Source organism: Hydra vulgaris, chromosome 02, assembly GCF_038396675.1.
Source record: "Hydra vulgaris chromosome 02, alternate assembly HydraT2T_AEP".
In the NCBI taxonomy this organism is placed as follows: Eukaryota; Metazoa; Cnidaria; class Hydrozoa; order Anthoathecata; family Hydridae; genus Hydra; species Hydra vulgaris.
This window is the reverse complement of record NC_088921.1, coordinates 70981546-71008535: the sequence shown is the minus strand read 5'-3', so window position 1 is coordinate 71008535 and position 26990 is coordinate 70981546. Positions and strand designations below refer to the sequence as shown.

Sequence of the window (26990 nt, the reverse complement as noted above, 5' to 3'; positions counted from 1 at the left end):
ACCACCCCCTCCTTCCTGGATCCGTAACTGATTATAAATATGTTTTAATGTAATAAACAAAAAATAAAATGCTTTTTTCAGGTTGCTTAGATTTAATTTATATATAAAGGCTATTAAGCAGCTACTCCATACTTTTGTAGAGATTTCTTTTAAACCAGCTCTAAGTTGTGGAACTGCATAAATATGTTATCTAGTTCAAAATTCGATTTTAAATTTGTATAAATTTGCTTATCTAATTCAAAACTTTTAGTAATTATTCTTATTGTTTAAGTTATTTTACGATACATTTTGTATCTTAACGGTTTATTAAAAACTTAAACTATCCTCTTTGTCTTTTTAGCTGTTCCTTGGCCATCTTGCAATCCTGTAAATATATTTCTTTTTTTTTCTCTCTATCACTTTTGTTTAAAAGAGAAGCAGTTATTTTTCCATGCCCCGGAAACTCGTCTGCGAGCGTATTGAGAACAGCACTGGAATGGTATATTTCTAAAAAATGTTATCATTGTTATAAAATAAAGATTAAAAAAACATTGGGGAATTAAATTACACATTACCTTTTATGAAATTGAATTCCTTGCAATCTCTTTGGTTCAATTCCATTTTACTTAAAATCCACTAAACTAAAAATTTTTAAAAAGTATTAAGATTGAAGATGTAAGTTATAAATCATTACTCTTACTGCTGCTACAACTTTTGTACCTTTTCATAGGTGCACTATAGCTAGGATCATTCGTATTCTTTTTACCAACCTTACATGGCAGCTGCAATTTATTAAGGCAGATATTTAATATGAACGAATACCAAATCTTTAATTATCATTCGTTTTAAAACTTAGAGAAAAGCACGAAGTTTGATACTTGCTAATTTAATATATGCACTCAGTTTTTTTTAATTTTTTTTTTTAAATGTGTTGCATAAAAGTTTAATAATATTTGCTATACAAAAAATTTAACTAAGTATTTTAGTTATTAAAAGTGTTGTAGCTTACTATTTCACTTTACTCAATCCAACATATTATACGCCAATTAAAGTTTTCATTTTTACTGTTATCTTTAGAACGAATGTTGATTATCTAAATAACGTACCTCAATTGATTTAAAAATTAATGACTTTTAATGAGTTCAAAAATATGCAGATATGCCAAAGCATTTAACATTTTCCCCCAAAATTTTGTAGTTTATGTTGTAAATAAATAATTTGTTTAATATTTCTAGTGAAAAAGATGATTGCGACATCAGTTCAAATAGAAGTTCGTTTTGTAAGATAGTACAATTTTACGGAGCTCATAATTCTGCTAGTAGACAAATTATGAAGAATTATGAACTTACGGAATACGCAATTATTCAAAAGAAATCAGAAAGACCACAAAAAAAACATACTTTCAGGATAAAAAAAAACCTTATTTGACAGCTATTGATTTAAAAAAAAATGAAACGTTCTTATGGAATTATTTTAGTGCTTCAAAGTGTACTACAAAATGTTGTTTACAACATACTAATGTGTTTGGAAGACGTCCAGTCATATCATATTATTTAACTACTTGAATAATATAATTTATCTACTGGACGTCAAAAACTTGGTTCTATCTGATCCAAATTGTATAAACTTGTTTTCATCACTAAAGAGAATCTTTGACTAACTTTGACTACTTAACTTTAGATGCAATGCTAGCTTATTGATTTATACAAAATTAATAGAAAGTCATCAATTTCCTTGAAAAATCTAAACGCCCAAAATAAATTTGTATAACAGCATTTTATGTGGAGTAGTCAACATTGGTCGAAGATTCGTTTTAGTGATGAAAACAAATTTACACAGCTCGGATCAGATAAAACCAAGTTTCTTTGACGTCCAAAAGATACACTATATGTCCTAAATCCCAACTACTTACCCAATTAGGTCCCAACTACTTACTGTAGAGCATAGAATAGGTATCGAAATAGTTTTGGGATTTTTGTTTGGATATTTTATACTGAAACTATTGATCACAAAATGTACATAATTAAGTCAAATTAAAGAATATTTTAAGAATAATTATTTTTGAAATGGTAACTTAATTTCTTCAAGAACAGAAAGCAACTTTTTTTTTTTAATGATAAAATTTGATGTAAAATTTTCCACCACACTACTCCTCTTTAACATACATTTGTTGGGTAAAGCAGATTTTAATTAAAAAATTTGATTTGTAGATTTTTATCGATACGAATAGGTTCAGCAACTTTAGGTATGAGTAGTTAAGTTTGGAGTTTATAGAACACAGCACAGTTATCAAATTTATAAAATAAATTTTCTGCCAATTAATCAGCAACCGAAAGAAAAATAAGATCTTCGATACTCCTATTGGATAAAAACTCCTGATATTCATCACCATCTTAATTTTTCTTGGTCCAGAAATTGAAGAAAAGCAGTTGCTATGCTAGCTGCGTATATTTTAAGAACAGGCTTTGTTTTGCTGATGTTCTTTTATGCGTTGAACTTTATTCAAAATCTTTTTAACAAATGATTTTACGACAGGTAAGAAATTTCTGATGACAAATATAACCCGGAACTTTCTCAAATCATTATCTTTTGAAGTTTAATAGAGATTTCAAAAAGAAAAACTGGGACTACTCTACTATTAATATTATTTGAGGTAAAACTAGTAACAGAGCATTTATTTATCATAATTATTATATATTACTAAAAAAAAGCCATAGTTGACTATACAAAGTTTAGTAATGCTTAGTAAAAATTTTGATTTAGCTAACGCAAAAAATTGTATTCAGTGCTAGGCTTAGTTACTTAAAATTTATTGCGTAATAGTTCATATATTTTGAGAACGTTTGTTCGTCTGACCAAGGGCGTATATATAGATGGACGTTTAACGCATTATTATAGATTAAACGCATCGCCAAATACTGAAATTCTATACGGTTCGGGATTCATAGCGTCATTTTTTGAAACATTATTTTTTGAAATAAAATCATTTTTGGAAAAAAAAATTGTCACTTTACTTTTACAACATAAACCTACATTTAACCGATATTATTGGTTTGCTATTTTCTTTTAGTGAATTTTTTATTACTCGTAAAATACTAACTTTTGCGAAATATAAATGCATTTTATGTAATTAAGAATGTCTCATATATTGGAAAATATTTTAATTAATATGTAAGCTTTGTTTATTAATAACTTATTTGTAAAAAAAACTTTGACGTCAAAAATAATGTTTTTGTAAAAATGCAATATACGAAATACTAATATGAACATTGTTAAATTAAAATGAATTTTCTTTTTTGGTATTTGAACTTTATTTTCTAGTAGAGTTTGAAAATAATTATGTGATTTAAAAACTTTTTTTTTATATAGTTAAACATAAGTAATACATGGGTAAATGATTAGATTTTTAATAAAATAGTAAAATATATTATTCACAATACTTTACATAATAAAGTTTTTTTATTTTATTGGATAGATGAGACAGTTGTCATTTTGATGTATAATCACTAAAAGTATTTTATCACTGATCTCAAAATATAACTGGATAGCGTATGCGGCAAATTTTTTAAAGCCAGTTTTGGCCTCCCAAGATGGCGACGGTTTCGGTTGATTACAAATGAAGAAATTTTTGTTACGAACTTATATGTCATTTAAATTTATAAATATTATGAAATGTATATGCCTCAAATATAATTTTTGGTTTTACATAACAATAATATAAAAAAAAGACAATATTACATCTTTACGTAAATTTCTCTATTGTTTAACAAAATATATTCTAAACAATAAGTTTGTATAATATCTTGCTTTTTTAAATATAAATAAATGTTATTAAATAAGATAAAAATTTTTAGTTTGTTTTAATTAAGAATTAGTTTATTTAACATTAGTAAAGAAAAAATAAGGAACTAGTAGTTATACAAGTTAACAATTTCCAAACAACTTTCGAATAATTATTTTAAGTTTGAAAAACTGAAATAATTTTATTCATATTTTGTTTATTTTTCATTTAAGTACTTTCTTTTAATTTTAGTTTTACTATAAATTATTTGTTTAACATTGCTAGTACAATTTATGCACCTTTTAGTTCTTAACTACCCAATGCTGTGTGCTAGAAGGTTAATAACATAACTGCATGGTAGGCAGCTAAATATCTTTTTAAAATAAACTATTATGAAATTAGTTTTTCAAATAGATATCACAAATTTACAAATGCTGCATGAACTATTAGCTAAGCTCTGTGAGTACACACAACTCAGGGGTTCCTTCTTGAAATTTTTTATATAGTTATTTGTGTCATGTTATTTTATTATATATATATATATATATATATATATATATATATATATATATATATATATATATATATATATATATATATACATATATATATATATATATATATATATATATATATATATATATATATATATATATATATATATATATATATATATATATAATATATATATATTTATATATACATATTTATTTTTCTAGTTAATTTGGCAGCCAAACTGCCAAATGAGCTAAAACAAGTAAAATATATTGTTATCACTTATATTTGAGTCAAACATGAGGAGCTAGATCAATTATTATTTTCAAGAAATCGACTGATCTCAATGCAGCACTTGCTAATTCATTTTGAATTCCAATTTCATTTGGAAAGTGGCAATCTATTAAAACAACCAATTAATTTGGAAACACCTTTCTGTTTCTTTGCATATAACACTTATGGTTGGTTTAATCAAACCAGTCTTTGAATTTTAAAAAGCTATTTTGTTTTAAATGAAAAGGGAGTACTAGTGCATTCTGACATTTAATGAGGATATTTTTTTGAAGTCATTTTATCTACGTATACAGCAATTTATGGGATCAAAGTTTTTTTGTATTCAAATAGATTGTTGCAATTTGGAATATCTGCATTATCGCGATCATTAACTGTTGGTTCTCTTTCCAAAAAATCATTTTTTTTTATTAATTTAATTCCAGTAAAAGATATTTTAGTACTAAAATCACCAAAAGAATCCTCTAAAACATATATATGAGTTTTCATTTGAAAATTGTACGGTACTTTGTTTAAAAAGTTATTTATATGTGAATTGTTGGCAATTGATATTGCTGTTAAACATTTCTGCAGATCTCACAGCACCAAAAAAGAGCTCTAGATGGTTTTGACTGAGCTTATATGATAATAAATATTTAATGGTGAACCTTCTTTTTCAACCCAGTCAAGAAATACCTTGAGCAGATTTAATTGCTGCCAAATATCCAATGAAATCAGTTTTTCGATTATACGAGATCATTTGTGTTGAAGTAATCTCTTTAAGGCTAATGATATTCTTTAACAAAGAATATCATTAGCCTTTTCTTGAATTTAATGTCATATAATCAATCTATTATGCAATAAACTCAACAACATATTTATAAAATTATTTAACAGCTATTTACAGTTCATTAATATAAAAAAAAGTCAGCAAACTGTAATATATAACCCTAATACTTAACAGCAGGTAAGCAGGATATTTATTTAAAGTTAAGGAGATATTTCAAAGAGGAGGAAATGTTTTAAACATTTCTACATAAAGATATAAATAAATTTTTTTCAAACAAATGTATTTTTATATACATTTGTTTCTTCAATTGTATTGAGTGATTATCCTTCAAACTATAAGAAACTATTATTTACTTTTTATTTGTTTTAAAAGTTGTTATAAATAACTATAATTCACACCTGGTTTTTTTTTACCAGTATAAGTGACACTTAATAATATTTTATTTAAATAATTTATGTAATAATAGAATTCAAGTATAATATAATTCTAGAAGGAACCCCTAAGTTTTTGTATACTCACAGAACTCAATTAACAATTCGTGTAGAATTTGTACAAAATGGATGGCATCTTACTACAAAAAAAATAGAGAATATAGTAGTAGAGAATATAGAGGGTAGAAATGATTGCCATTTATCATACTGTTATGTTAATAACTTTCTAGCAAACAGCATTGGGAACTAAAAACTATAAGACTTATAGTTTTTAGTTCCCAATACTTATACATAAGAATTAACTAAATTTGTAAATGCCATTTAATAATAAATTCAATTATACAAAAAAATAATTTCTTTTTTTCTCTAATATTTATAAAAGTCATTTGTTTTCTTTTATTTTTAACAAATTTATAAGCTTATTTTTTTTTTTTTTTTTCAGTAATTTGATATAGCCATTTAAATTGTATATCGGTTTCACCGCTAGGAACTAAAATCGCCGCCATCTTGGGAGGCCAATTTTAGCTTCAACTTTTTACGGAAAAAACAATAGAACCAGCTATCCAGTTATATTTTGAGATCAGTGGTATTTTATACATGAAAAAAATGTTTTCTATTGTTTCGCTATAATTATTTATAACAATTGCTAGCGCGCATATCTGGTTTTTAAGGGGGTAGTACAGTAATTAAAATTGAAAAAATCATTTTTTCAAAGATTCATTTTTTATCGATAAAATTATAGTAGATTTCTAATTTCATCTTGGATCGCAAAAAAACTTTGGTATCTATATCTAATTTTTGTTTAAATGATTCAGAATAAATTTTTGTCCTTAGCAAAGCTTTGATTTTTCCGTTGCCACGCGTTTTTGCAATGAAATTATAGTACAAAATACAATATATACACCTTTATACTAACTGTATAAAACAAGGTATTGTTATTCACCTATTGCTTCCTGTTTATTGACTTATGCGCGTTCATTGCGCACAAAACAGCTATTTATACTACTTTATGTTCTTGTCAAGGTTATTTGTGATTCTATAACTTATTTTTTTTTTAATATCTTGTTTAAATAAAAGTGTCATGTATGGATCAAAAAGAAAAGTATCAAAAAAAGTTTATCAAGTGTATCAAAAAAGTTTTATCAAATGCTAAATCAAAGTTTCATGAAAACAGCGATAAAAGTTTACATTTTTAAAGAAACCACTGCTATACATTCAGACTGAAGTTCGATTAAAAATGTTCCAGGCTCATTATCCTTCAAAATCGTTGTTGAGCAAAGAAGTTGTAAAGGATTTTTAAGTATAAATGAAGATTTTAACTTTTTTATGAGATTTATTTTACCTTAAAACATAGGTATTCTTCTGTATTATCTAGAGTATGAAGATTTTGTAAATTTAGAATTTGATTCTTCTAAAAAAGTAAGCCTAAGCATTGGACTATAAACTTGTTGCAGTGGTTTTTAATGAGAAACTGTCTATTTATTTATCTACTACTATTGCTAAAAAGAACTTTAATGTAAAACAAAATGATCTAGTTAAAAGTGTGTTTGACCGCTTGACATAAAGCCGAAGTTGTTGCATTTTGTGATGTGGGGAAAAGATTGCCATCATCTGCACCAATAGGCTCATGATAATAATTCCAATCTAAAAAATTGTCTAGAAAAATGACATATATTTGAATTTTTTTATTCTAGCTGTTGTGTACACTATCAAACCAATATTTATTGTCATTTCTTTTGATAAACTTTTTTTTGAGTTTATATGAATCGCTAAATCAAATTTTACGAGATATCTAATCTTTTTACATGTTGAAAAAACTGCTCTAAGTATTGAAGTAAGATTAGCTGCTCTGAATTATATAATTAGCGACAACTTTTGATAAAATTTTTTAATGAGTTTGGAATAATCTATCATAACAATGGGCAAAATTGTTGTTTATGCAAGGACACCAAACAAGTCTCGATAGCAGAAAAGCAATGCAACCATAAAACAAAATCGAGAAAAAAAATATTATCAGAAATTCAAATTAGTTTTCGTGATCAAAATAAAACATTAAGTCAATGTAATGTAAAAAAATGAAGGTTTTTGAACTTAGTTTGTTTCCTTTTTTTTTTTTACTTGAATTTTTTTTAAAACCATCTTTTTTAGGCTAGCGACGGATATATTTTTAAAAATAATTATCAAGTTGGTTTAAAATTCGGCCCTCTTATTTATTGTATTGGTATTTGCAATATACACTAGAATAATTGTTACTGCTTCTCTCATTTAGTATATTTTTTAAATTTTATGCCCTTAAATTACCCCATTTTCACCCAGATTGCCAAAAATGCTAATATTTTTTTGAGTTTTGGACATAAATACCATATCACCAGCCAAAATTTTAATTATATATTATAAGCGGTTAGTGAAATTTTTTTTTGTCTCTTTACCCCACTTGGGTTAATTTTCTCTCTTCTTTACCCCATTGGGGTAATTTTCTCTCTTTACCCCATTACCTCAAGGACTATTAAATAATAATTAAAAAAAAATTTCAAATTTTTTTAAACTGTTTTAGCTTCTTCGTATTATATTATATACTTCAAGGTAAAAAAAACATTTGTAAAAGTTGAATACAAATTATTTTTCTAATTACTGAAATACCACCTTAAACAATGAGTTAAACGTCCATCTATTAAAACGTCCTTGGTCTGACAGAATATAGGACTTCTGAGAGCACCTTAATATCCGCAAAAGAAAGCATCATTTCAAGTAAAGCAAAATAAAAAAGTATAATTAAAAAGATTTATGCATAGATTTATTTTATTATCTTTTTATTTCTTTAGACTTTTCACATGCTCTTTATATATTTTAGAGAAAGATAAAACAAATATGACCAAAAAGTTAAAATTAATGTTGTATATTATTAGTTAAATAATTATTTAACTTATATATTATTAATTAAAAATAATGTTATCAATTAAAAAAACTTAGTGATATAAAAAAACAAAGTAACAAATAAATAATAATTAACAAATGGTTATATTTACTTAAAATAAATCAATACCAAAGACCTAAAGCAATAATATCAACACTAATAATACAAAAAACTATTAAGTAATAAAAGTTAAACAATAAGAAAGAAAAGATACCTCAAAGTTACCTAACATTGAACCACACGAAATGAGAACATAAAATTATTTGTATATAAAACATAATAAAACATTTTGTATTTGTACATATATATATGTATATATATATATATATATATATATACATATATATATATATATATATATATATATATATATATATATATATATATATATATATATATATATATATATATATATATATATATATATATATATATATAAGTAGAAATAAGTAGAAAATCACTTAACATAAATTTTTTTTCATTTTACACTGTGTTTCATCAACAAAGATTCATCAGAAATGAATGATCAAATTAATAAAACTACAATTTATACAAAAATTAAATTACAGAAAGTCGCTAATGTCTTAACTACTGTAAATTTTCACACATTTGTGGAATTTGCTGACACTATCATAAAAAGAATTCTTTAGAAATGATTACTCATGCTTTTTTTAAAAACGTTTTTTCAAAAAAGGGTATTTAATGTAAATACTATTTGAACTCATTTATATTAATAGTTTTTTAGGAGAAACTTATTTTCGTGCCTACATTTAGAAATTGATTCCGATTTTTTTTTAATAAGCATTCTTGATTTGCATTAATAATTATTTCTAACTATTCTTGTTGGCATTGTATGCATTATTTGGAAATATTGTTATAGGCAAGCGCTGTTTTAAGGACGGAACATTTTAGTATAAAATCGTCAATATTTTTTTCTTTTAATTCCCACATATATTTTGACAGCATGGTATCTTTTGAATACTTTTTATTTTTGAAAGATCGCTTATGGTTGGTAAAACGTTTTTTCCATTCACCCTCTGTTATGCCAATATATTGTTTATCAGATACATTCTTAGAGGAACCAACACATTTATATACCACATTTTTTAATAAACAGCTTCTACTCATTGGACAATAATTTTTTTGTTTACAATTACAATTTTCTGTAGTTTTTTTATTTTTCAACAAAGCATTATTGTGACCTTTTATAATTTTTTTCATATTTTTTCTGCAACTGTAGCTAACTTTAATTGTATTTCGATAAAAAAATTTATGTAATTTATTAGAGGGCGGGAAATGCTTATCGACCAATTTAAAAACACTTTTCCTATGTTAGTGGAAGGCTTTTTGCTATATGGGGGGAGGGGGGGGGTTGAACCAAATTACATTTCTAGTTCTATTTCGTTTTCTTGTATTCTTTTTTTCAGGGTCAAATTTTAGTTCAAAATTTTCAAAACCACTTTTTTTTAGGGCAACTTCAAATATTCGTTTAGAGGATTTGAATACATTTTCATTAGAGGAGTTTGGTTTAGTCTGTTATTAACTGAAATCGGGATTTGTTTTAGAATTTGGGATGGATGATTTGAGTTAATATTAATATACAATAATTCATCGTTTGGTTTTTTAAAAGGCTTATATGAATTTTCAGATAGGTTAAATGTGACATCAAGAAAATTCATAATTTTTAAATTTATGTTTATTTTGATTTGAAAGCCAATATTTTCAAAATATTTTATATCTTTTTTGATTTTATCAAGCTGTGGACCAGATTTTCTGCGCATTACTATTAAACCATTTCAATTAAACTATTAAAAATTACTATTTATTGCGGTAATGGTGTAGTGGTGAAGCGCTCGCTTCATAAGCGAGAGGTTCCGATCTTCACCACGTCCCTGGAAGTACCGCGCTCAACTTGTTTCTCCGCGCAGCGACCTTGTTCGTCAAGGTTCGTGTTCCGGAATTGGAGAGTTGAGAAAGCGCTATAACAACTAATAATTAGCCTCCTCATCTGTAGTGGCCTTCTCAGCCTTAAGGAGGTAAAAAACAAAAAAAGAAAAAAAAAAACCATTGTTGCGATAAAGGCCTAAATCTTTTAGATTGATTATTTTACTTAAGAAATCTAAAATATATAGTCCAAAAAGTTCACAAATTTCTGCTCCGTCATAACTACCCATAGTTACATCTAAGCAGTCATGTATGTTTTTTTTTTTCCAAGTTTCCTTGTTAAATTAAAGTAAGGTTTTTCTACAATGTTTTATTATACGGATTGTAGAGATTGACGTTTTATGGTAAAAACTTAAAGACGGCCATGCAAGAGTGTATATATATATATATATATATATATATATATATATATATATATATATATATATATATATATATATATATATATATATATATATATATATATATATATTTACATATATATATGCATATATATATATATATATATGTATATATATATATATATATAAATATATATATATATATATATATATATATATATATATATATATATATTTACATATATATATGCATATATATATATATATATGTATATATATATATATATATAAATATATATATATATATATATATATATATATATATATATATATATATATATATATATATATATATATATATATATATATATATATATATATATATGAACTGGTGAGAATCAGCATGGTGTTTGTCAAAAATAAAAAGTTGAGTGAAGCCAATATTTATGATTACAAACCATCATTATGTTAAACTTGAGAGTGGTGTAAGGTGTAAGTTTATGTATGGAAACTGGCAGCTATTTTACTTTTTTAGTTTGTAGGGTTTTCTCGACACTAAATCTAATAAAATCTGAATTCCTCAAATTGAAGTAACGTTGAGTTACACCATTTTGATTCTCACCGGCTCATATATATGTATATATATATATATATATGTATATATATATATATATATATATATATATATATATATATATATATATATATATATATTTATAAATACATATATATATATATTTATATATAAATATATGTATATATATATATATATATATATATATATATATATTTATATATATATAGATATACCTATATTTATATATATATTTATGTATATACATATATACTTATGTAATACATATATATATATATATATATATATATATATATATATATATATATATATATATATGTATATATATATATATATATATATATATATATATATATATATATATATATATATATATTTATGTATACACATATATATATAATATATATATATATATATATATATATATATATATATATATATATATATATATATATATATATATATATATATATATATTATATATAAAAAAGTTTAAAACAATAAAATAATTTATGATAAAAAAAAAAAGTATAAGGTTTTATTTAACACTTGACTTACACCATTTTGATTCTCACCGACTCATATATGTGTTTATATATATATATATATATATATATATATATATTTATATTTATATATATATATATATATATATATATATATATATATATATATATATATATATATATATATATATATATATATATATATATATATATATATATATATATATATATATATATATATATATATAATAAAGTGTAAAACAATTTATGATAAAAAAAAAAGTATAAAGGTTTTATTTAACACTTGTATTTCTTCGAAGCAAATGTCTCTATCTTGTAAATTGGTTTCATATTACCGAAAATTGTTTATTGAGATGTTTACATTTGCAAAACAATGTTTAGTTTGTTCATAAATTAGAAATAAGTGTATTTACTGTAAAAAGTAGGAAAAACAAATTTATAAGGAATTAATTGACAAAACATTTTTTAAAGGAATTTTATATTAGATTGTTCATTGACCTTTTATTTAAGTGTTAATCAATATCGAAATAATTTTGTTCAAATATTTCATATTATTGTACTTAATCCACTAAAGAATGGATTTTTCATTTTTACTAAAAGTATTATTATTTTTAAATCTCTACAACATCGCCTATTTTTGTAATATTTATTATATGTATACCTTTTTTATAAACATTTTCATATGAACATTGCATAATATTGTTATAAAAAATTTGCACTCTCTGTTTTTTACATTAATCTTTAGTAAAAAATGTTGCTTTTTTGTTAAATTATAGAATTAGATTAATACCTATATTTCGTAACGAGTAAGATCTTCTAATCTTTCAAATAAACTATTTTAAGTTGGTTTCAAAATAAATTATTCACATAAAAAGGTAGGAAAACATTATAAAATTCAAGATGTATTCATAATTAATAACATCTTGATATGTTGCTACTTTAGAATGTTTAACATAAGTTACAAATACAAATATTGGAGAATACGGCAAGATAAACCTTTTCCTCGTTGACTTAAACAAACGCGAAATTTTAACTACATCTCGTGTAACCTCTAATATGCAAAGAACTCAAATTTCTTTGTATATATTAAATCCCGTTTATATTTTAAGGTGGTTTCTACATAATAGAAAGCCAAACTTTTTTCATAAATTGAATATTTTGCAAAAGATTGCAATTGCTTTTTACAGATTGTTTATACTTTTTTATTGATAATTTTATACAAGTAGGTTTGATTTTTTTTAGCAGCAACGAACTTAGTAACCATTACTATTTTGTTTAATAGCCTAAAAGCCCTTGAAAACCTTATGTCATTTATCTCTTTTACTTTTTTTAAATATGCCTTATACGTTCAAATTGTTATATATTTAGTTATTTAAGGTTGGGTTGTTAAAAATGAACAAGGTAGGCTTTCTTAGTAATTTTTTTTAACTGCCTACTTGTTTCTAATGTATTGCAAGTTGAAATTACTTAACATTTAATTTAAATTTTAGTACAAAAATGAAATTTTAATAAGAGAAATCTTCGAAATAACAAAACAATGAGTGTCAATGGTAGTTGTTGTCGAAAATCTGTAAATATTATGAATAATAAATGTTTTGTCAATGAAAATATAAGGAATGTAAATACCGCGAATATCCGAAAGGAAAAATAAGGAGAAAGTAAAATTAAAGTTGAATAATATTCTGGAGATAGTGGCAATTATTCTTTTTTAATTATAAATTTTAAAATAATCTAAGAAATGATAGCAAAAGGAAGGAAATGCCATCAGTCTGGTAAAGAAAATTTCAGAACATTTGATAGATATAAAAACACTTCTTCATTATTTGTTGGAAAAAGAAAAACGACAAACAACTCATAATTCAATTACTAATTATTATGGACTTGCCACTCAAAGAAGTCTAAAATTAAATTGTACCAATGATAAAAAGATTTACACAATAAAAAATCAATAGGTGCTATCCTTCATTATTGGGCAAACTTTTCAAACTCAGGTAAGGGAGATTTTCTCCACGCACGAGAGAGCAATTCGTGGTGTAATTATGAGAAAAGTAAACATAAAAACACAAAAAAAGATTTACGAATGTGGATGTTTCTTATGTTACCAAAGATTTTTGATGATCTTTCAATTGAAGAGCTTCTGCGCATGTACATCCATGGAAAAACACAAAATGATAATGGTTCCCATAATAATGTTCTCTGGATAAAATATCCCAAACAAGTATTTGTAGAATGGTCAATTCTACCGTTATGTATTAAAGGTGCTATACTTCATCTCAAGTAAGATCAATTGGATTTAAGAAACCTTTTAAGATTTAAGAAACCAAAGTATTTAAGAAACTCGTAATTTGTTTGCACATTATTTCTGAATAAGTTATGGTGGTTTCTATAGAAAAAACCTAAATTGTTCAATAAAGTTAGTATGATTTATTTTTTTGGTCCTTCATATTTAATGGGCTAAAACTAAAGTTTTTATCAACAAAAAAAAAAGAAAAAAAAAAGAATGTCCTTTTTTAATACAATATTTACCTAAATTTGATGGAATTTTGGTTTATCTTATAAACCAAATAACTTAGGAACAATTTATCAAAAAAACTTCAAATTTGGCCTAAATATTCAGTGTTAATAGGTTATAAACATTCACCAAAATTATAAAAATAGCTTTTACCAGTATTGAACAAATGCTCTTATTGTTTACAGTTTTTAGATCATAAATAAGGGGGTTTCTTACAGTTTTTGGATCATAATTTCTGAAATAACATTATTAGAACCTTAGATTTTGGTTAATGATGATAATTATATGTTAAATGGACAATCAGCAAAAATTTTAGAGCTATAGCACAATTATTTTATGAAATATATTGTTTGAAGTTAAAGCAAAGTCAGAAAAACACATTTTTGAGAACAAGGAAGATAAGGATCTGTTACTTCTTTTTAATTTTGATTGTCTATAAATCCTTTCTTAATCTTTCTGGTTGTCTTTTTTATCTTTTTACCATCATCTGATGCTTTTTTTTCAACATTTTAATACTTATCTTTTTTAACTGAACCATTTTGAAAACATACACCGCCTTCAATACTAAAGTGATTTAAAACTGTGAGTAAAGCACCAGTGTCATTATTAAATCGAACAAGTGCCAAATATACTCCAATTTCTAATATTTTACGCTCAACAAAAATAATTTTAGGGTACTGACTCCAAATTATATGATTTATGCTTTCATTTGAGTTTTGCGTTTGACCGTGAAGGCATTTAGATAACAGTTCATCTTCCAACAGACTAATAAAGATTGGCTTTATAATATGATGAATCCAGTTTGGTATATTGATATGATTAATAAAACTTTTTCCTGTTGACTTGTTTTTTTTATACATACACTAACTGTTAATACCTGGTGGAAAAAATTGATGTCGATAAGATTCAGCGGTTAAATGAGTACAATGCCAAAGAACGGCAAGAACATACTTCTTCATTGCATAAAAATGAATAATATTATCTCTAATAGCTTTCCCATAAAAATTTTGAATCGAGTTAGATTCAGTCAGCTTATATTCGTTTATTTTGGCACGTAGCCTGGTCCCAAATCTTTTTTGAATATGTCCAACATATTCTAACTTTACTGGTGTTACGTCAAATTGTGAATAAGGATTTGAATCAATTACTTCCTTAAAAGAATAGGTGTCCCTATATTCTAAGTATTCATGGTATATCAAATTATGCGTATGTACTGATCTACTTAATATTTCAACTGCTCCGGCTCCTTCTATTGAACCAGATGATTGTTTATGATTTCTATTGCAATCATGACTCATTAATTGTTCATAGTATTTAGGATTTTTTAGACTTAAACTTTTAATATTGCATTTACGACAGCGTTTTGACATTATATGCGTATCAATACATTTGCCATTATGGTAGGTTGTAACAACACCATTTAGTGTCCACGTTATTACCATTTGCCATCAAACGAAACACAACAAGTTCCATAATTCATAAATCTTTTGATCTACATTACATTGATCTAATGCTAGCCGTGCAGCTTTTTCCATGCTCTTATTGGCAGCTGCATAACAAGCTGCATGAAGCTCTTCATTCATATAACTATAAGTTGGTTCAGATAACTAATACATATTAATGCATCGTGTAAAATTGGAAATTGCTTCGTGTCCTTTTCCTATTTCTCTAAATGCTATAACAGCCTTTGCATTTGCCTCAAATGAGTTTCTTTCTTGAGTTTCTATACTCGGTGAACATTCTTTAGAAGTGAAAAAACTAACATTAGCTTGACAGTTGTTACATAATAATATTAATTTGGAAGCTAGTCCCATGCGTGAACTAAGTTTGTTTTATAGTGTCACGTCTCTTGAGTCACATTCAGAACTTATTGTTGTCTGCTCTATGAACCTATTCAACAATTGAAAGTCAATCAAAATTAAATAATCGTTTTCATCAGTAGGTAAAACTTGAGTTGCAGTTTTTAGTTCTCTTATAGTTTTTTTATTAGGAAAACTTGCAACCTTTTCTGAAATCAAACTTTTCTTAGCTGTGTGTTGATTTTCTCTAAATTTATATTTTATCTTTCTTTTACGATAGGATGAATTACCCATTAATTTCAAATATATTAATAAAAAACAATAAACTTAATTTAATTTACAATAAATCTTCTTGTAGAACAAGGCAAGAACTCTAACTACTTGATAATAAACCAGCTAGTATAATGAAATGTGCTTGATGTTTTAGCGTATGTATTTTAGCCTCCTAACAATTTACAGAATCAAAAAAGCTGATACGATGTAATATGGGAAAAACTAGTGTTTAGCCATTGAAAAACTCATTTTTTTAGAAATAAAAAACTGTTGCTATGATGTTGCTAAGGATTTTTTTTTTCATAAAAGCATAAAAAAACTACTAGTAATTAAATTTTTTTTAATTTAAATACCCAGCATGAAAGAGCAATAAATTCTAAACAAGAAACAGTTGTAAAAAAAATTTGAAAAAAAAATATTATGCACTTTTTATCTATAGGAACCAACTTAACCAACGCAGTATCGAAGCTCAATTAATTAGGAATCAGATTAGACATAAAAGAAAAGAAAAAGACTTAAAACTATAAAGAAGGATTTACGTAAGAAGTTACTTAAAGAAGGAGAAAGTTATTTTAAGGAGGGTTTTAGTTATAAAAAGGAAACTTCAACTTGGTAATTTATTCTTTTAAATTCCTTGTTTTTTATTTTCTTGCATATTGTTATTAAAAAAATTTATCAAAGGCCCGTAACTAGGGAGGTTGGTTAGGGTGACTGTAATCCTCCTTTTGAAAAAATGGGCCAATTTTAAAACTTTACCAAATGTATAGTTTTGCTTTTTTATCATTTAAAGTAGTGTCAAATATAATAACACAACAATTTACAAAAACGACAATTAAATTTTATTGCGCAGCTACATTATTACATTCATGTTGCCTCGTCTCTTTTCACATACAAAATCAGAAGTACTAAAATATCTCTCTCTAAAAGCTGCTGACGATGGAATATTTAGTAAGATGACAAATAGATTTCGTAACATTGGCATTTTAGAATTTTTGAACCAAAAATCATAAGAAGGATACGTAGATATTGCAAGTCCTTTCTCTTTAATTTGCTTAAAAAAATAAATATTTTCTTTTTCGATTTCAAGTAAATAAAGTTGTAAATTAGGCTGCCGAGCTTCTGGACAACTTATGCTTTGAGATATTCAACAGTGATGCTACTTGATAAATTCATGAGTTAAGTTCGTACTGAAACTTTAATTTAAAAGAATAAATTACCAAGTTAGCGTATTCCTTTCCATTTCCTTGCAATTCCATTCTACTCCATTTTGAAATCATAATAGTCAATGCAGGCAAATTATCAGTAATTGATGAAAGATTCTTTTGTACAATTAAGTTGAACTGATATGCGCGAAGAAGGATTTGTAAGCATAGTTCAATCTTATCTAATTCGATTGGACATTGATTTTCCGGATTAAATGCATTTTTTTATAAGATTCTGTAACTCTTTTATAACTGTAACTTTTTTATAAAACTCTGTAACATTAGGAAAGCAGCTAACCAACGAATTCCATCACAACTTGTTTGTAATTTAGCTTTATTTTTTATGTGGTATTAAACGCTATTTATAGATTGATTGTGCTTGTTGCGTACTTTGAAAGCGTTGCAAGTAAACGACACATATATTTTTTGTTTCTTAAAAGCGATTCGTGCAGCGATGTTTGTTTTATTTGCTGCGCAAAAAACCACGTTTAGTTTCGATGCTCCGAATTTGATTTCAAAATCTTTAATTAGCTTAGCACTATGAAGATCATATTTATTATCTTCATTAAAGTCATTAGTTATTTTACTTCCTCAGCTGTTTTGGCTAACTGAGTAATATTTGTAAAAGTAAGCTTCCTTGATTCAGTTAATAGCTCTTCAAGAAGTTCATCAGAGGTTTGAATTTCATTATTTAAGACTTCATTTTCACCTATTTTTAGCTGCTCATTATCTGCTTCTTCAATATAAAGGGAAACCTCTTGGTTCACCAATGGATCATCTTCATATGCACTATCGCCACCTTTTGTCTCTTTAACTCTTTCTTCTTGAGACTTTTCAAATAATTGCTTAAACAGTCTGACGAATGATCTCCCTTTATCATATGTAATAGATTTTAAATAAATATAACCTAAGTAATCAATAAACTTATTGTGTTTACAGTAATTATAGCTATAAAATTAAAAAAAACTACCATTAATTTTTGATTTATTGAAGGTAAAGGTATTGATAATCTTTTCAACTCTCAATTTAATATTTTCTGCATTGTGATGTCCCTTCATCTGTTCCACTAGTAATGATGATTTCTTTTTTTAGATTACTGTTCGTTAATGTTGCACCAACCGCAATAAAGTCCAAAATTTCAGGAGATGTCCATTATCACTAGATAAAGTGACAATCACAGCATCGTCTAAATTTTTGTTAATATTGTTTGATAATTTTGCCATCGTTTCTTATATCAAGTTTTCTCTAAAAAATTTTGCACAAGCAAGTGGATCTTTGACAATTTTTCTTAAAAAAGGATTATTAAATGCATTAATCAAGCAGTTTGATGTAACAAAGAACTTTATAGCGTTCAAAGTATTAGCATCTTGCACGTTTCGCTTTGTATTTGATTTGTTTTGTGTGTCGTATGAGTCAAACCACTCACCCAAAATGTCGTAATGTTTTTTTTGTAAATGTTTCTTAATGTTGGATGTTCGACCAATACGAGTTGTAAACTCTTGATTACACAATATGCAGAAAAACTCGACATCATCATTTTGTGATTTATTTATTTGAGTATTAGATGTAGTGAAATGAAGATACGAAGTATACTCCTAAAATATATAAAAATCATGCTCTACATTGTTCTTAATACTATTTTAAATGTAAGAAAAAGTAATTTAAATACCCGTCAAATAAATGTTCAATAAACTTTTTTTTCGGAAAAATGTTTCTTTGACCAAAATCTTGCATTTTGTTTATCAAACTACACGAGTCTTAAGATAATTTTGCGAAAAGACTATAACCCTTAAACCTTAATCTCGAGTCTTGCTAAATAGGAGGAATAGAAATATCGGAAGCTTAAGTGTTATTCAAAGACTTTGCCAATAATGATGTGAACGCTGCACTTGTTGTCTGCATAGTAGACTTCGTCGTTTTTGTAGGATTTACAGATCTTGTTCTCTTTGAAATTGTTTCTCTAGAATTAGATGGAGGCGAACATTGAGATAAATAAGGTTGTAATTGCAATATTTCTTCTTCATGTCGCTTTTTTGAACTAGACTTTATAATATCCTCATGATAGATCTTACTCTTGCGAGATTGATGAGTGATATTAGAATAGATATTTATAAAACGATTAAGTAAAACTTGTTTTTTTTTCCTAAACTAATTTTTTTTTATACTATGTACGTATAAGCTGCATATCCTTTTATCATAAGGAAATGCCAATTGCTATAAGGAAATGCTAGTAGACATATCCCTTAAAACAAAATATTATGTGATTTAATATGCTTTTAGATCATTTTATAACAAATTCAAAAAATAATTGTGGGTTAAATTTGTTAAAAATGATATTTAGTTTCTCAATATAATGACTCCTTTTAAATTGAGTGTATTATGTTTTTAAATTGAGTATATATAGTCAGATTTTTATAATAATTGAAATGAACTTACTAATTAAAGGTATTAAGTTATACTTTTTTCTAAAAATAGTTTTGGTTAAAATAATAGTACCGTATACATCTGAGTATTATTGTGTTCAATTTGTGAGCGAAAAATAAGTTTTCTTTTGTTTTGAGCAATTTTTAAAGTATGCGTGTACGCTGATCAATCACATTGTGTTTTGTGGTTGATTGCTTGTTTTAAGCGATCCTTTTTATATATAAAATAAAGAAACATACAATGGGACAATTATTCAAAGGAATTAATAGCCCATTGCTGGAAAAAGATCTACAAAACCAGATAATTGCAAATAAACAAGTTTTATTGATTGAGTTTTAGAATTTTTAAACTTTGAATATCGTGGAATAAATTACCCACAAAACAAACATTTCTTTATCATAATCACACAAATAATAATACAACTAATTTTTTTTAACTTTTAGTGGAGCAAGATGTTCCTAAAACCAAGTCCCTTGTGCATTTGTGAGACCTAGGTAGATTAATATTGTTTAATTCCTTATATCCTATTGTTTTAAATTTTTATGTATAAAGTTTTAACTTTTCTAGTAATTAACTAACAAAATCTTTTAAAAAGTTATAACTTGATTGAAACCAATTACTTGTTTGAGTATGTAAATATCTAAAACAATAGTATATAAAAAGAATTAAACAATATTATTCATATGCACAGGGCACTTAATATTATGGACATCTTGCCCCACTCTATCCTAAACTTGAAAAAATAAGAAAGCCAAAGAAGAGAATGAAAACAGTTGTTAAAAAAAATATAAAATGGAAAAATTTAACTGTAAAGTGCAAAGAACGAAGGTGGAGAAGACTGCGTCAAAATAAGTAATTTTAGTACATATCTTACATATATATGCGATATATGTGCAATCTTTCTTATTATAAATTTTATGATACGGCAAACTAAATGATATATATATATTTATATATATATACATATATATATAAATATATATATGTATATATATATATATATATATATATATGTATATATATATATATGTGTATATATATATACATATATATATATATATATATATATATATATATATATATATATATATATATATATATATATATATATATATATATATATATATATATATATATGCGTACGTTCCGTTTCAGTCACGTTTGTAAACGCATTTATACGCGTAAATTGCGTTTGAGTTACTTTCGTAAACGCAATTTATATGCGTAAGTTGCGTATTAAATGCGTGCGTAAAAGCAGTTATATGCGAACATTGCGTTAACGTTTACTTAAGTAAACGCAATAAATTGAATCAAATGCGTTTGAGTTTGCGTGTGAGTTTTTATTTTGGAAAGCGAACGCAAAACGCACTTTTTTTGGCGTTTCAATGTATGACTATATTTCAGCTAATAAAGTAAAATAAATAAAAATATTTCCTTAACTACTATCATCCGATGAATCATTATTATTTTCACTATCCAAAAAATTGGACCCTAAATAATCTTCATCGCCACACAAAATTGTATTTCTAACCAGCTGTGGTGGTATTACTGGAGAGACAATTAAATTCAAAACTTCTAATGGTAATTTACTCGTTTTCTTATTTGACAATACTCTGTATGTGACACAGATTCATATACTAGAGACTTTATAGACTCACTCACCTCAAATTACTTTTTACCTCACATTGTCCACCCTACCCATATCTGTAAAACATCAAAAACATTAATTGACAACATTTTTTCAAATATTAAATCAAACAAATATAAAGCAGAGAATCTTACCACCACAATCTCAGATGATCTTCCCTAATTTCTGATAACTTATAGTATTCTTAAACCACTAATTAACAAAAAAATCCTAATCCAGGAAAGAAACTGGAAAAGTTTTAATGAAGTTGCATTTGGAAACGATTTTCACAAAAAATTGTTCTGACAGAGTACCAAAAATATACGCTGATAATTGTACTCAGTCTCTTGAGAATACTAATCTACTGCTAGTAGATATCCAACATTAATCTACTGCTTGATATCCATGAGCCTTTGAAAAAGCTTAACAAACAAAACATTAAATTCAAAACTAAACCATTGATGTCAGAAGAGCTCAAGCACGCTAAACAGCACAAAAATAATCTCTTTAAAAAATATATTTGGTCTAAAAATCAAACAAATAAAACCATATTTCACAATGAGTATAAGATATTTTGTAATAACCCGGGGGTTCTAAACTAAAAAAAGCAATAAAAAAGTACTATGATAATTATTTTACTAATAACATAAAAATATAAAAGCAACCTGGAAAGGTATTAAAAACATTAATATTAAAACTAACTCTCAAACAACTCCTAATGTAATCATACATAACAATAAAACAATAACAAACCCCTTTGATATTTGTAATGCTTTCAACAACTACTTTACTATCATTGGTAAGGATGTCCAGGGAACAATTCCTTCATACATGAATCATTTCACATATTACTTATTAAATCCTTTTCAAAAATCTTTCTTTATAAAACCTACTGGCGAACATGAAATTTCAAAAATTATCAGCTTTTCAGACGCAAATAAAGCTTCTGGACCGAACAGACTGCCACTTAAAATCTAAAAACTGTTAACAAAGAACCTTTTAAGAATTTTTTTTAACACTTTTAATTCTTGAAAGGCTAATGTGTAACCGCTTATACAATTTCTTCAATGAAAATAAACTGTTTTTTTAATTACAATTTGGTTTTCGAACAAACTATTCTACATCACTTGCTTTACTAAGTCTAACAAAAAAAATTAAAGATTTTCTGAATGAAATAATGTTTGGGTATGGCATTTTTATTGACCTTTAAAAGACATTTGACACTGTAGATGTTGACATTCTACTTTATAAGCCATCCTATAGTATACTATGGTATTTGAGGAGTTTCAAACTCTAGGTTCAAATCTTTCCTTACAAATAGAACTCATTTAGTATCCATTAGTGGGGTGAGTTCAGACCTGAACGACATCAAGATAGGTGTTTCTCAGGTATCTGTTGTTATTCCGTGGCTATTTCTTTCTTTCTTTATTTTTCATATCTTTTATTTTATTATTTAGGTGCCCGAAGAAGACCTAACGGTCTTGTCACTGAGCACAGCGCAAGGGCATTTAAATAGGATGTTCACGCCTCTTTCCTTACCGTGACGCAAAAATATGTCCAGAGTTCGTTTCGAACCGAGATATCCTGCTTCTAAAGCAAGTGCTCTAACCACTGCATCACAGCCGCATATTTATAGAATTGATATGTCTAAAACTTTAAAATTTTGTAGAGTCCAACAATTTGCAGATGACACGAACCTTCTGTATTTTAATAAGTCTATAAAAAAAATCAACAAATATGACCTTAAAAAACTATGCAACTGGCTAAATGCCAACAAATTTTCCCTAAACTCCAAAAAAACTGATTTAATATTATTTAAAATTCCAAACAAAAAAATTAGATCAGCAGTTCAAAATTAAGTTAAATAGGGAAAAACTTTGATGAAAAAAATTGTAAGCTACTTGGATATAAAGCTAGAAAAAAACTTATCCTGGACTTATCATTATAACAATTTATCGAATAAGTCAAATAGATCCTTTGCCATTCTGTCAAAGCTAAGACATTTTATACAACAAAAAGCTTTAAAATCTATTTACTACGCTTTTTTTTACTCTCACCTCACATGTTGCCTTCTATCATAGAGTCAAAAAATAAATATTGTAAATTGTCTATTTATCATACAGAAAAAAGCAATCAGGGTTATTGAATTTCTACCAAAAAAATCACATAAGTTCACATTTTTCAATGCACTGCAAATTTTAAAAGTGCATGATATAATCAAAATTGAAAATTATTTATTTGTTTCCAGCTGTCAAAACAAAAGCTACCTCCTATATTTAATAAACAGTTTACTCTATGCAGTGCAATTAGCTTTCAACTTACAAGAAATTCTTGTATAGTTGCACTGAGTGTACAAACATATTATATAAAATCCTACTGTAAACATTCCTTTAAATACTCTGCATGAACGGGCTGGAATCAAATTCAAAACTAATTAAAATCAATCCCTTTTAACACCATTAAAAAACATGTTCTCAAAACCAAATTAAAATACTACTTGCTTCATCAAGATAGATAGAAACAACAGTAGTATCACTAGTGATATAAGATATATCACCATAGAAAATGTGTAAAATATAAATATGAATGTTGACTAACTGCAACCTTCTGTGACTGTATTATTTATTTTATTTGTATTTTTTTGTTATGTTTTGTTTTGTTTTGTTCATGGTCGCTCTCCTCGATTTAGTCTAGCTATATGAGAGTGAGCTATTCAGAATGTAGACTGTACATATATTTTTTATAACTTATAACATTCTTATGTAAAACATCCATTTTTCTGTTAAATATATTTCTTTTTGATGTTGTTGTTGTTGTTGTTGTTGTTGTTGTTGTTGTTGTTGTTGTTGTTGTTGTTGATGTTGTTGAATGAGTTGACGACAGGATCTGATGTTACCAAAAGCATAGTAAGCAAATCTATATTAGTGGAAATACGTGATTTTTTTCTTGTATGATGCTCGCGGAATCGATGGAAATCTCTAATGCGGGCTTCTTGATACTCTTTTGATAGCTGTCCGATTGGAAGGAGACTTGTTTTTATAACTTCCGCGCTATGTACAAGTATTTTGTGCACAGTAACAGGCAGTACCACGATATAGATTAAGATAAAGAGTTTTGGTTTAAGTGTCAAGTTTTCCAAATTCATAATAATTAATATCATAGCCTGGGCAAAGTGCTCTTAATAAAATACTGAAATTTTTAGTGAGATTGACTTTACAAATCTCATTAAAAATTTCAGTAATCTCACAACTTAACTCTGGCTTCATAAAAAATCTGCGAGCTGTGTTCCCATCATTTATATTCCCAAAGCCAGGTGTGGTTTGTCTACAATAAGACCCATTTAGTTTGTAAATATTTGTTTGATATCTTCTAAACGTTTTCGGGCACTAGATTTATAGACACTTTTTTATATCTAAAAGATAGCTAATGTGCAACGTGCACTCAAAAAAGCGAATCCACGCCTGCAAAGTAGACAGAACAAAACCATTATGTTCTTTTTTAACAAATAAGTCTTTTAGTTCACCGTTCATCATTTTTGGAGTTGCACCACATTTATAATATTTTTATTGGGAACTTGTGTCAGTCAAGAATTGCAAACTTTTCCATCTACCATTGAGAGTATTACGTCATGTTTAACAGGAATTTGAGATTCACCAAATCTTATAGATGTTCGAAAAAGTTGAGATACTTCTTTAAAACTTGGTTAGTTTCTTTTTTAGTAAATAAATTTGTTTCTTTTGAAATAATAAACTTAATTGGTTGGTAAAAAAGTGTGGATTAAGGTCGCGGATTTTGCCAAATAATATTTTGGCCGTCACTTAGTCTCAACGGAACAAATGAAAATAAAACAGAAACTCATCAGTAGCATCAGAGTTTGAAAATCTTTTTTTACAAGTGCTGTGACCAGAGCTCCCATCACATCCCCATTGCTAATTAATTTGAATGGCGCAGTAAAAGTATAATTCTTAAGAACTTTACATTGAGCTTTAATTAGGCGTTTAGTAGTTTTATCAAGTGTGACTTGTAGGTATATTTTGGCACGTGTTTCCGTAATAGAAACATGTTTTTTTTTTTAATTTTGTTTTTTTTAGTTATTTAGGTGCTCCCAGAAGTCCTTCCGATCTTATCACAAAGCACCGCGGGAGAGCATTTAACAAGAAGTTCTCGCCTCCTTCCGTACCAATGTCACTTTTGGGTGAGAGCTGGCGTCGAACCTTGGACCTCTGGGTGCTGAGCCAGAACTCTAAGCGCTGCGCCACGGCTGTTTATCTAATAGATAACATAACTTTTTTGACTTGCATAGATTATAATAAGATGGAAATACTATATGCCCTGCCTTTAAAGACCACTTTTGCGTCTATTTATAAGAATGACTTGTACATTTAGAGTCAATATAATAAGCTAATTCCTCGTCACGATTCAACTGCCAGCCACCACAAATAAATCCTTTTGATTTTATTTTTTCTGATGTTTCTAAACCTTTTTTGATTAAAGCATCTTGGTTTCTGTGACCCGACATACGACATGATACTTCAGCTGCGGTGGTTAACTCATTTGCATTTTGCGATTTTCCTACGTTTTCAACCTTCCGTTTTTTGGTTTTAAAGGACGAGTCGTCAAAGTCACTAATATATACTTATTTCAAATTCTACATCTGCTCCCTCTAACCAACATTTATTTTTGTTTAAAAAACGGTTTACCATTATATGTGCTGCAGACCATTTTATTGCAAATTTTGATGCCAAACATAAAATTTTTAACTGCAAAGATCTCTCTGAATCTTTAGTTACATTAGTTACATCAGTAACGCAAAATCTTTGTAAAATGAAATCCAATAGACGTGAATTTCTTTATTATGTTTCCGCCATCCTTTATATAACTTTCACTCAAAATTCACCGCGAACGGACGTGTTTTAAGAGCTTATTAAAAAACTTATAATTATAGTAAAAAAAACTTTACACCAGCACAACTTAAAGAAATCCTTGAAAATCTTGAGAATACTATGATGAAAATTTTTAATGATTGGATAGAAAAATGGAAATTAAATTTAATAACTTAAAAGATGAAAACTTTTTGTTAAAAAAA

At 26.4% G+C, this 26990-nt stretch overlaps 1 long non-coding RNA gene across 1 annotated transcript; it reads right to left on the bottom strand.

Annotated features, from left to right (window-relative positions):
* Window positions 1-244: 244 nt before the first annotated feature.
* LOC136077147 (uncharacterized) lies at window positions 245-3128 on the bottom strand. The gene is made up of 2 exons (XR_010636864.1): window positions 555-3128; window positions 245-486 (listed from the first exon to the last, which is right to left on the bottom strand). It is a non-coding gene; the product is annotated as an uncharacterized LOC136077147 (long non-coding RNA).
* Between the last annotated feature and the right edge of the window lie 23862 nt (window positions 3129-26990).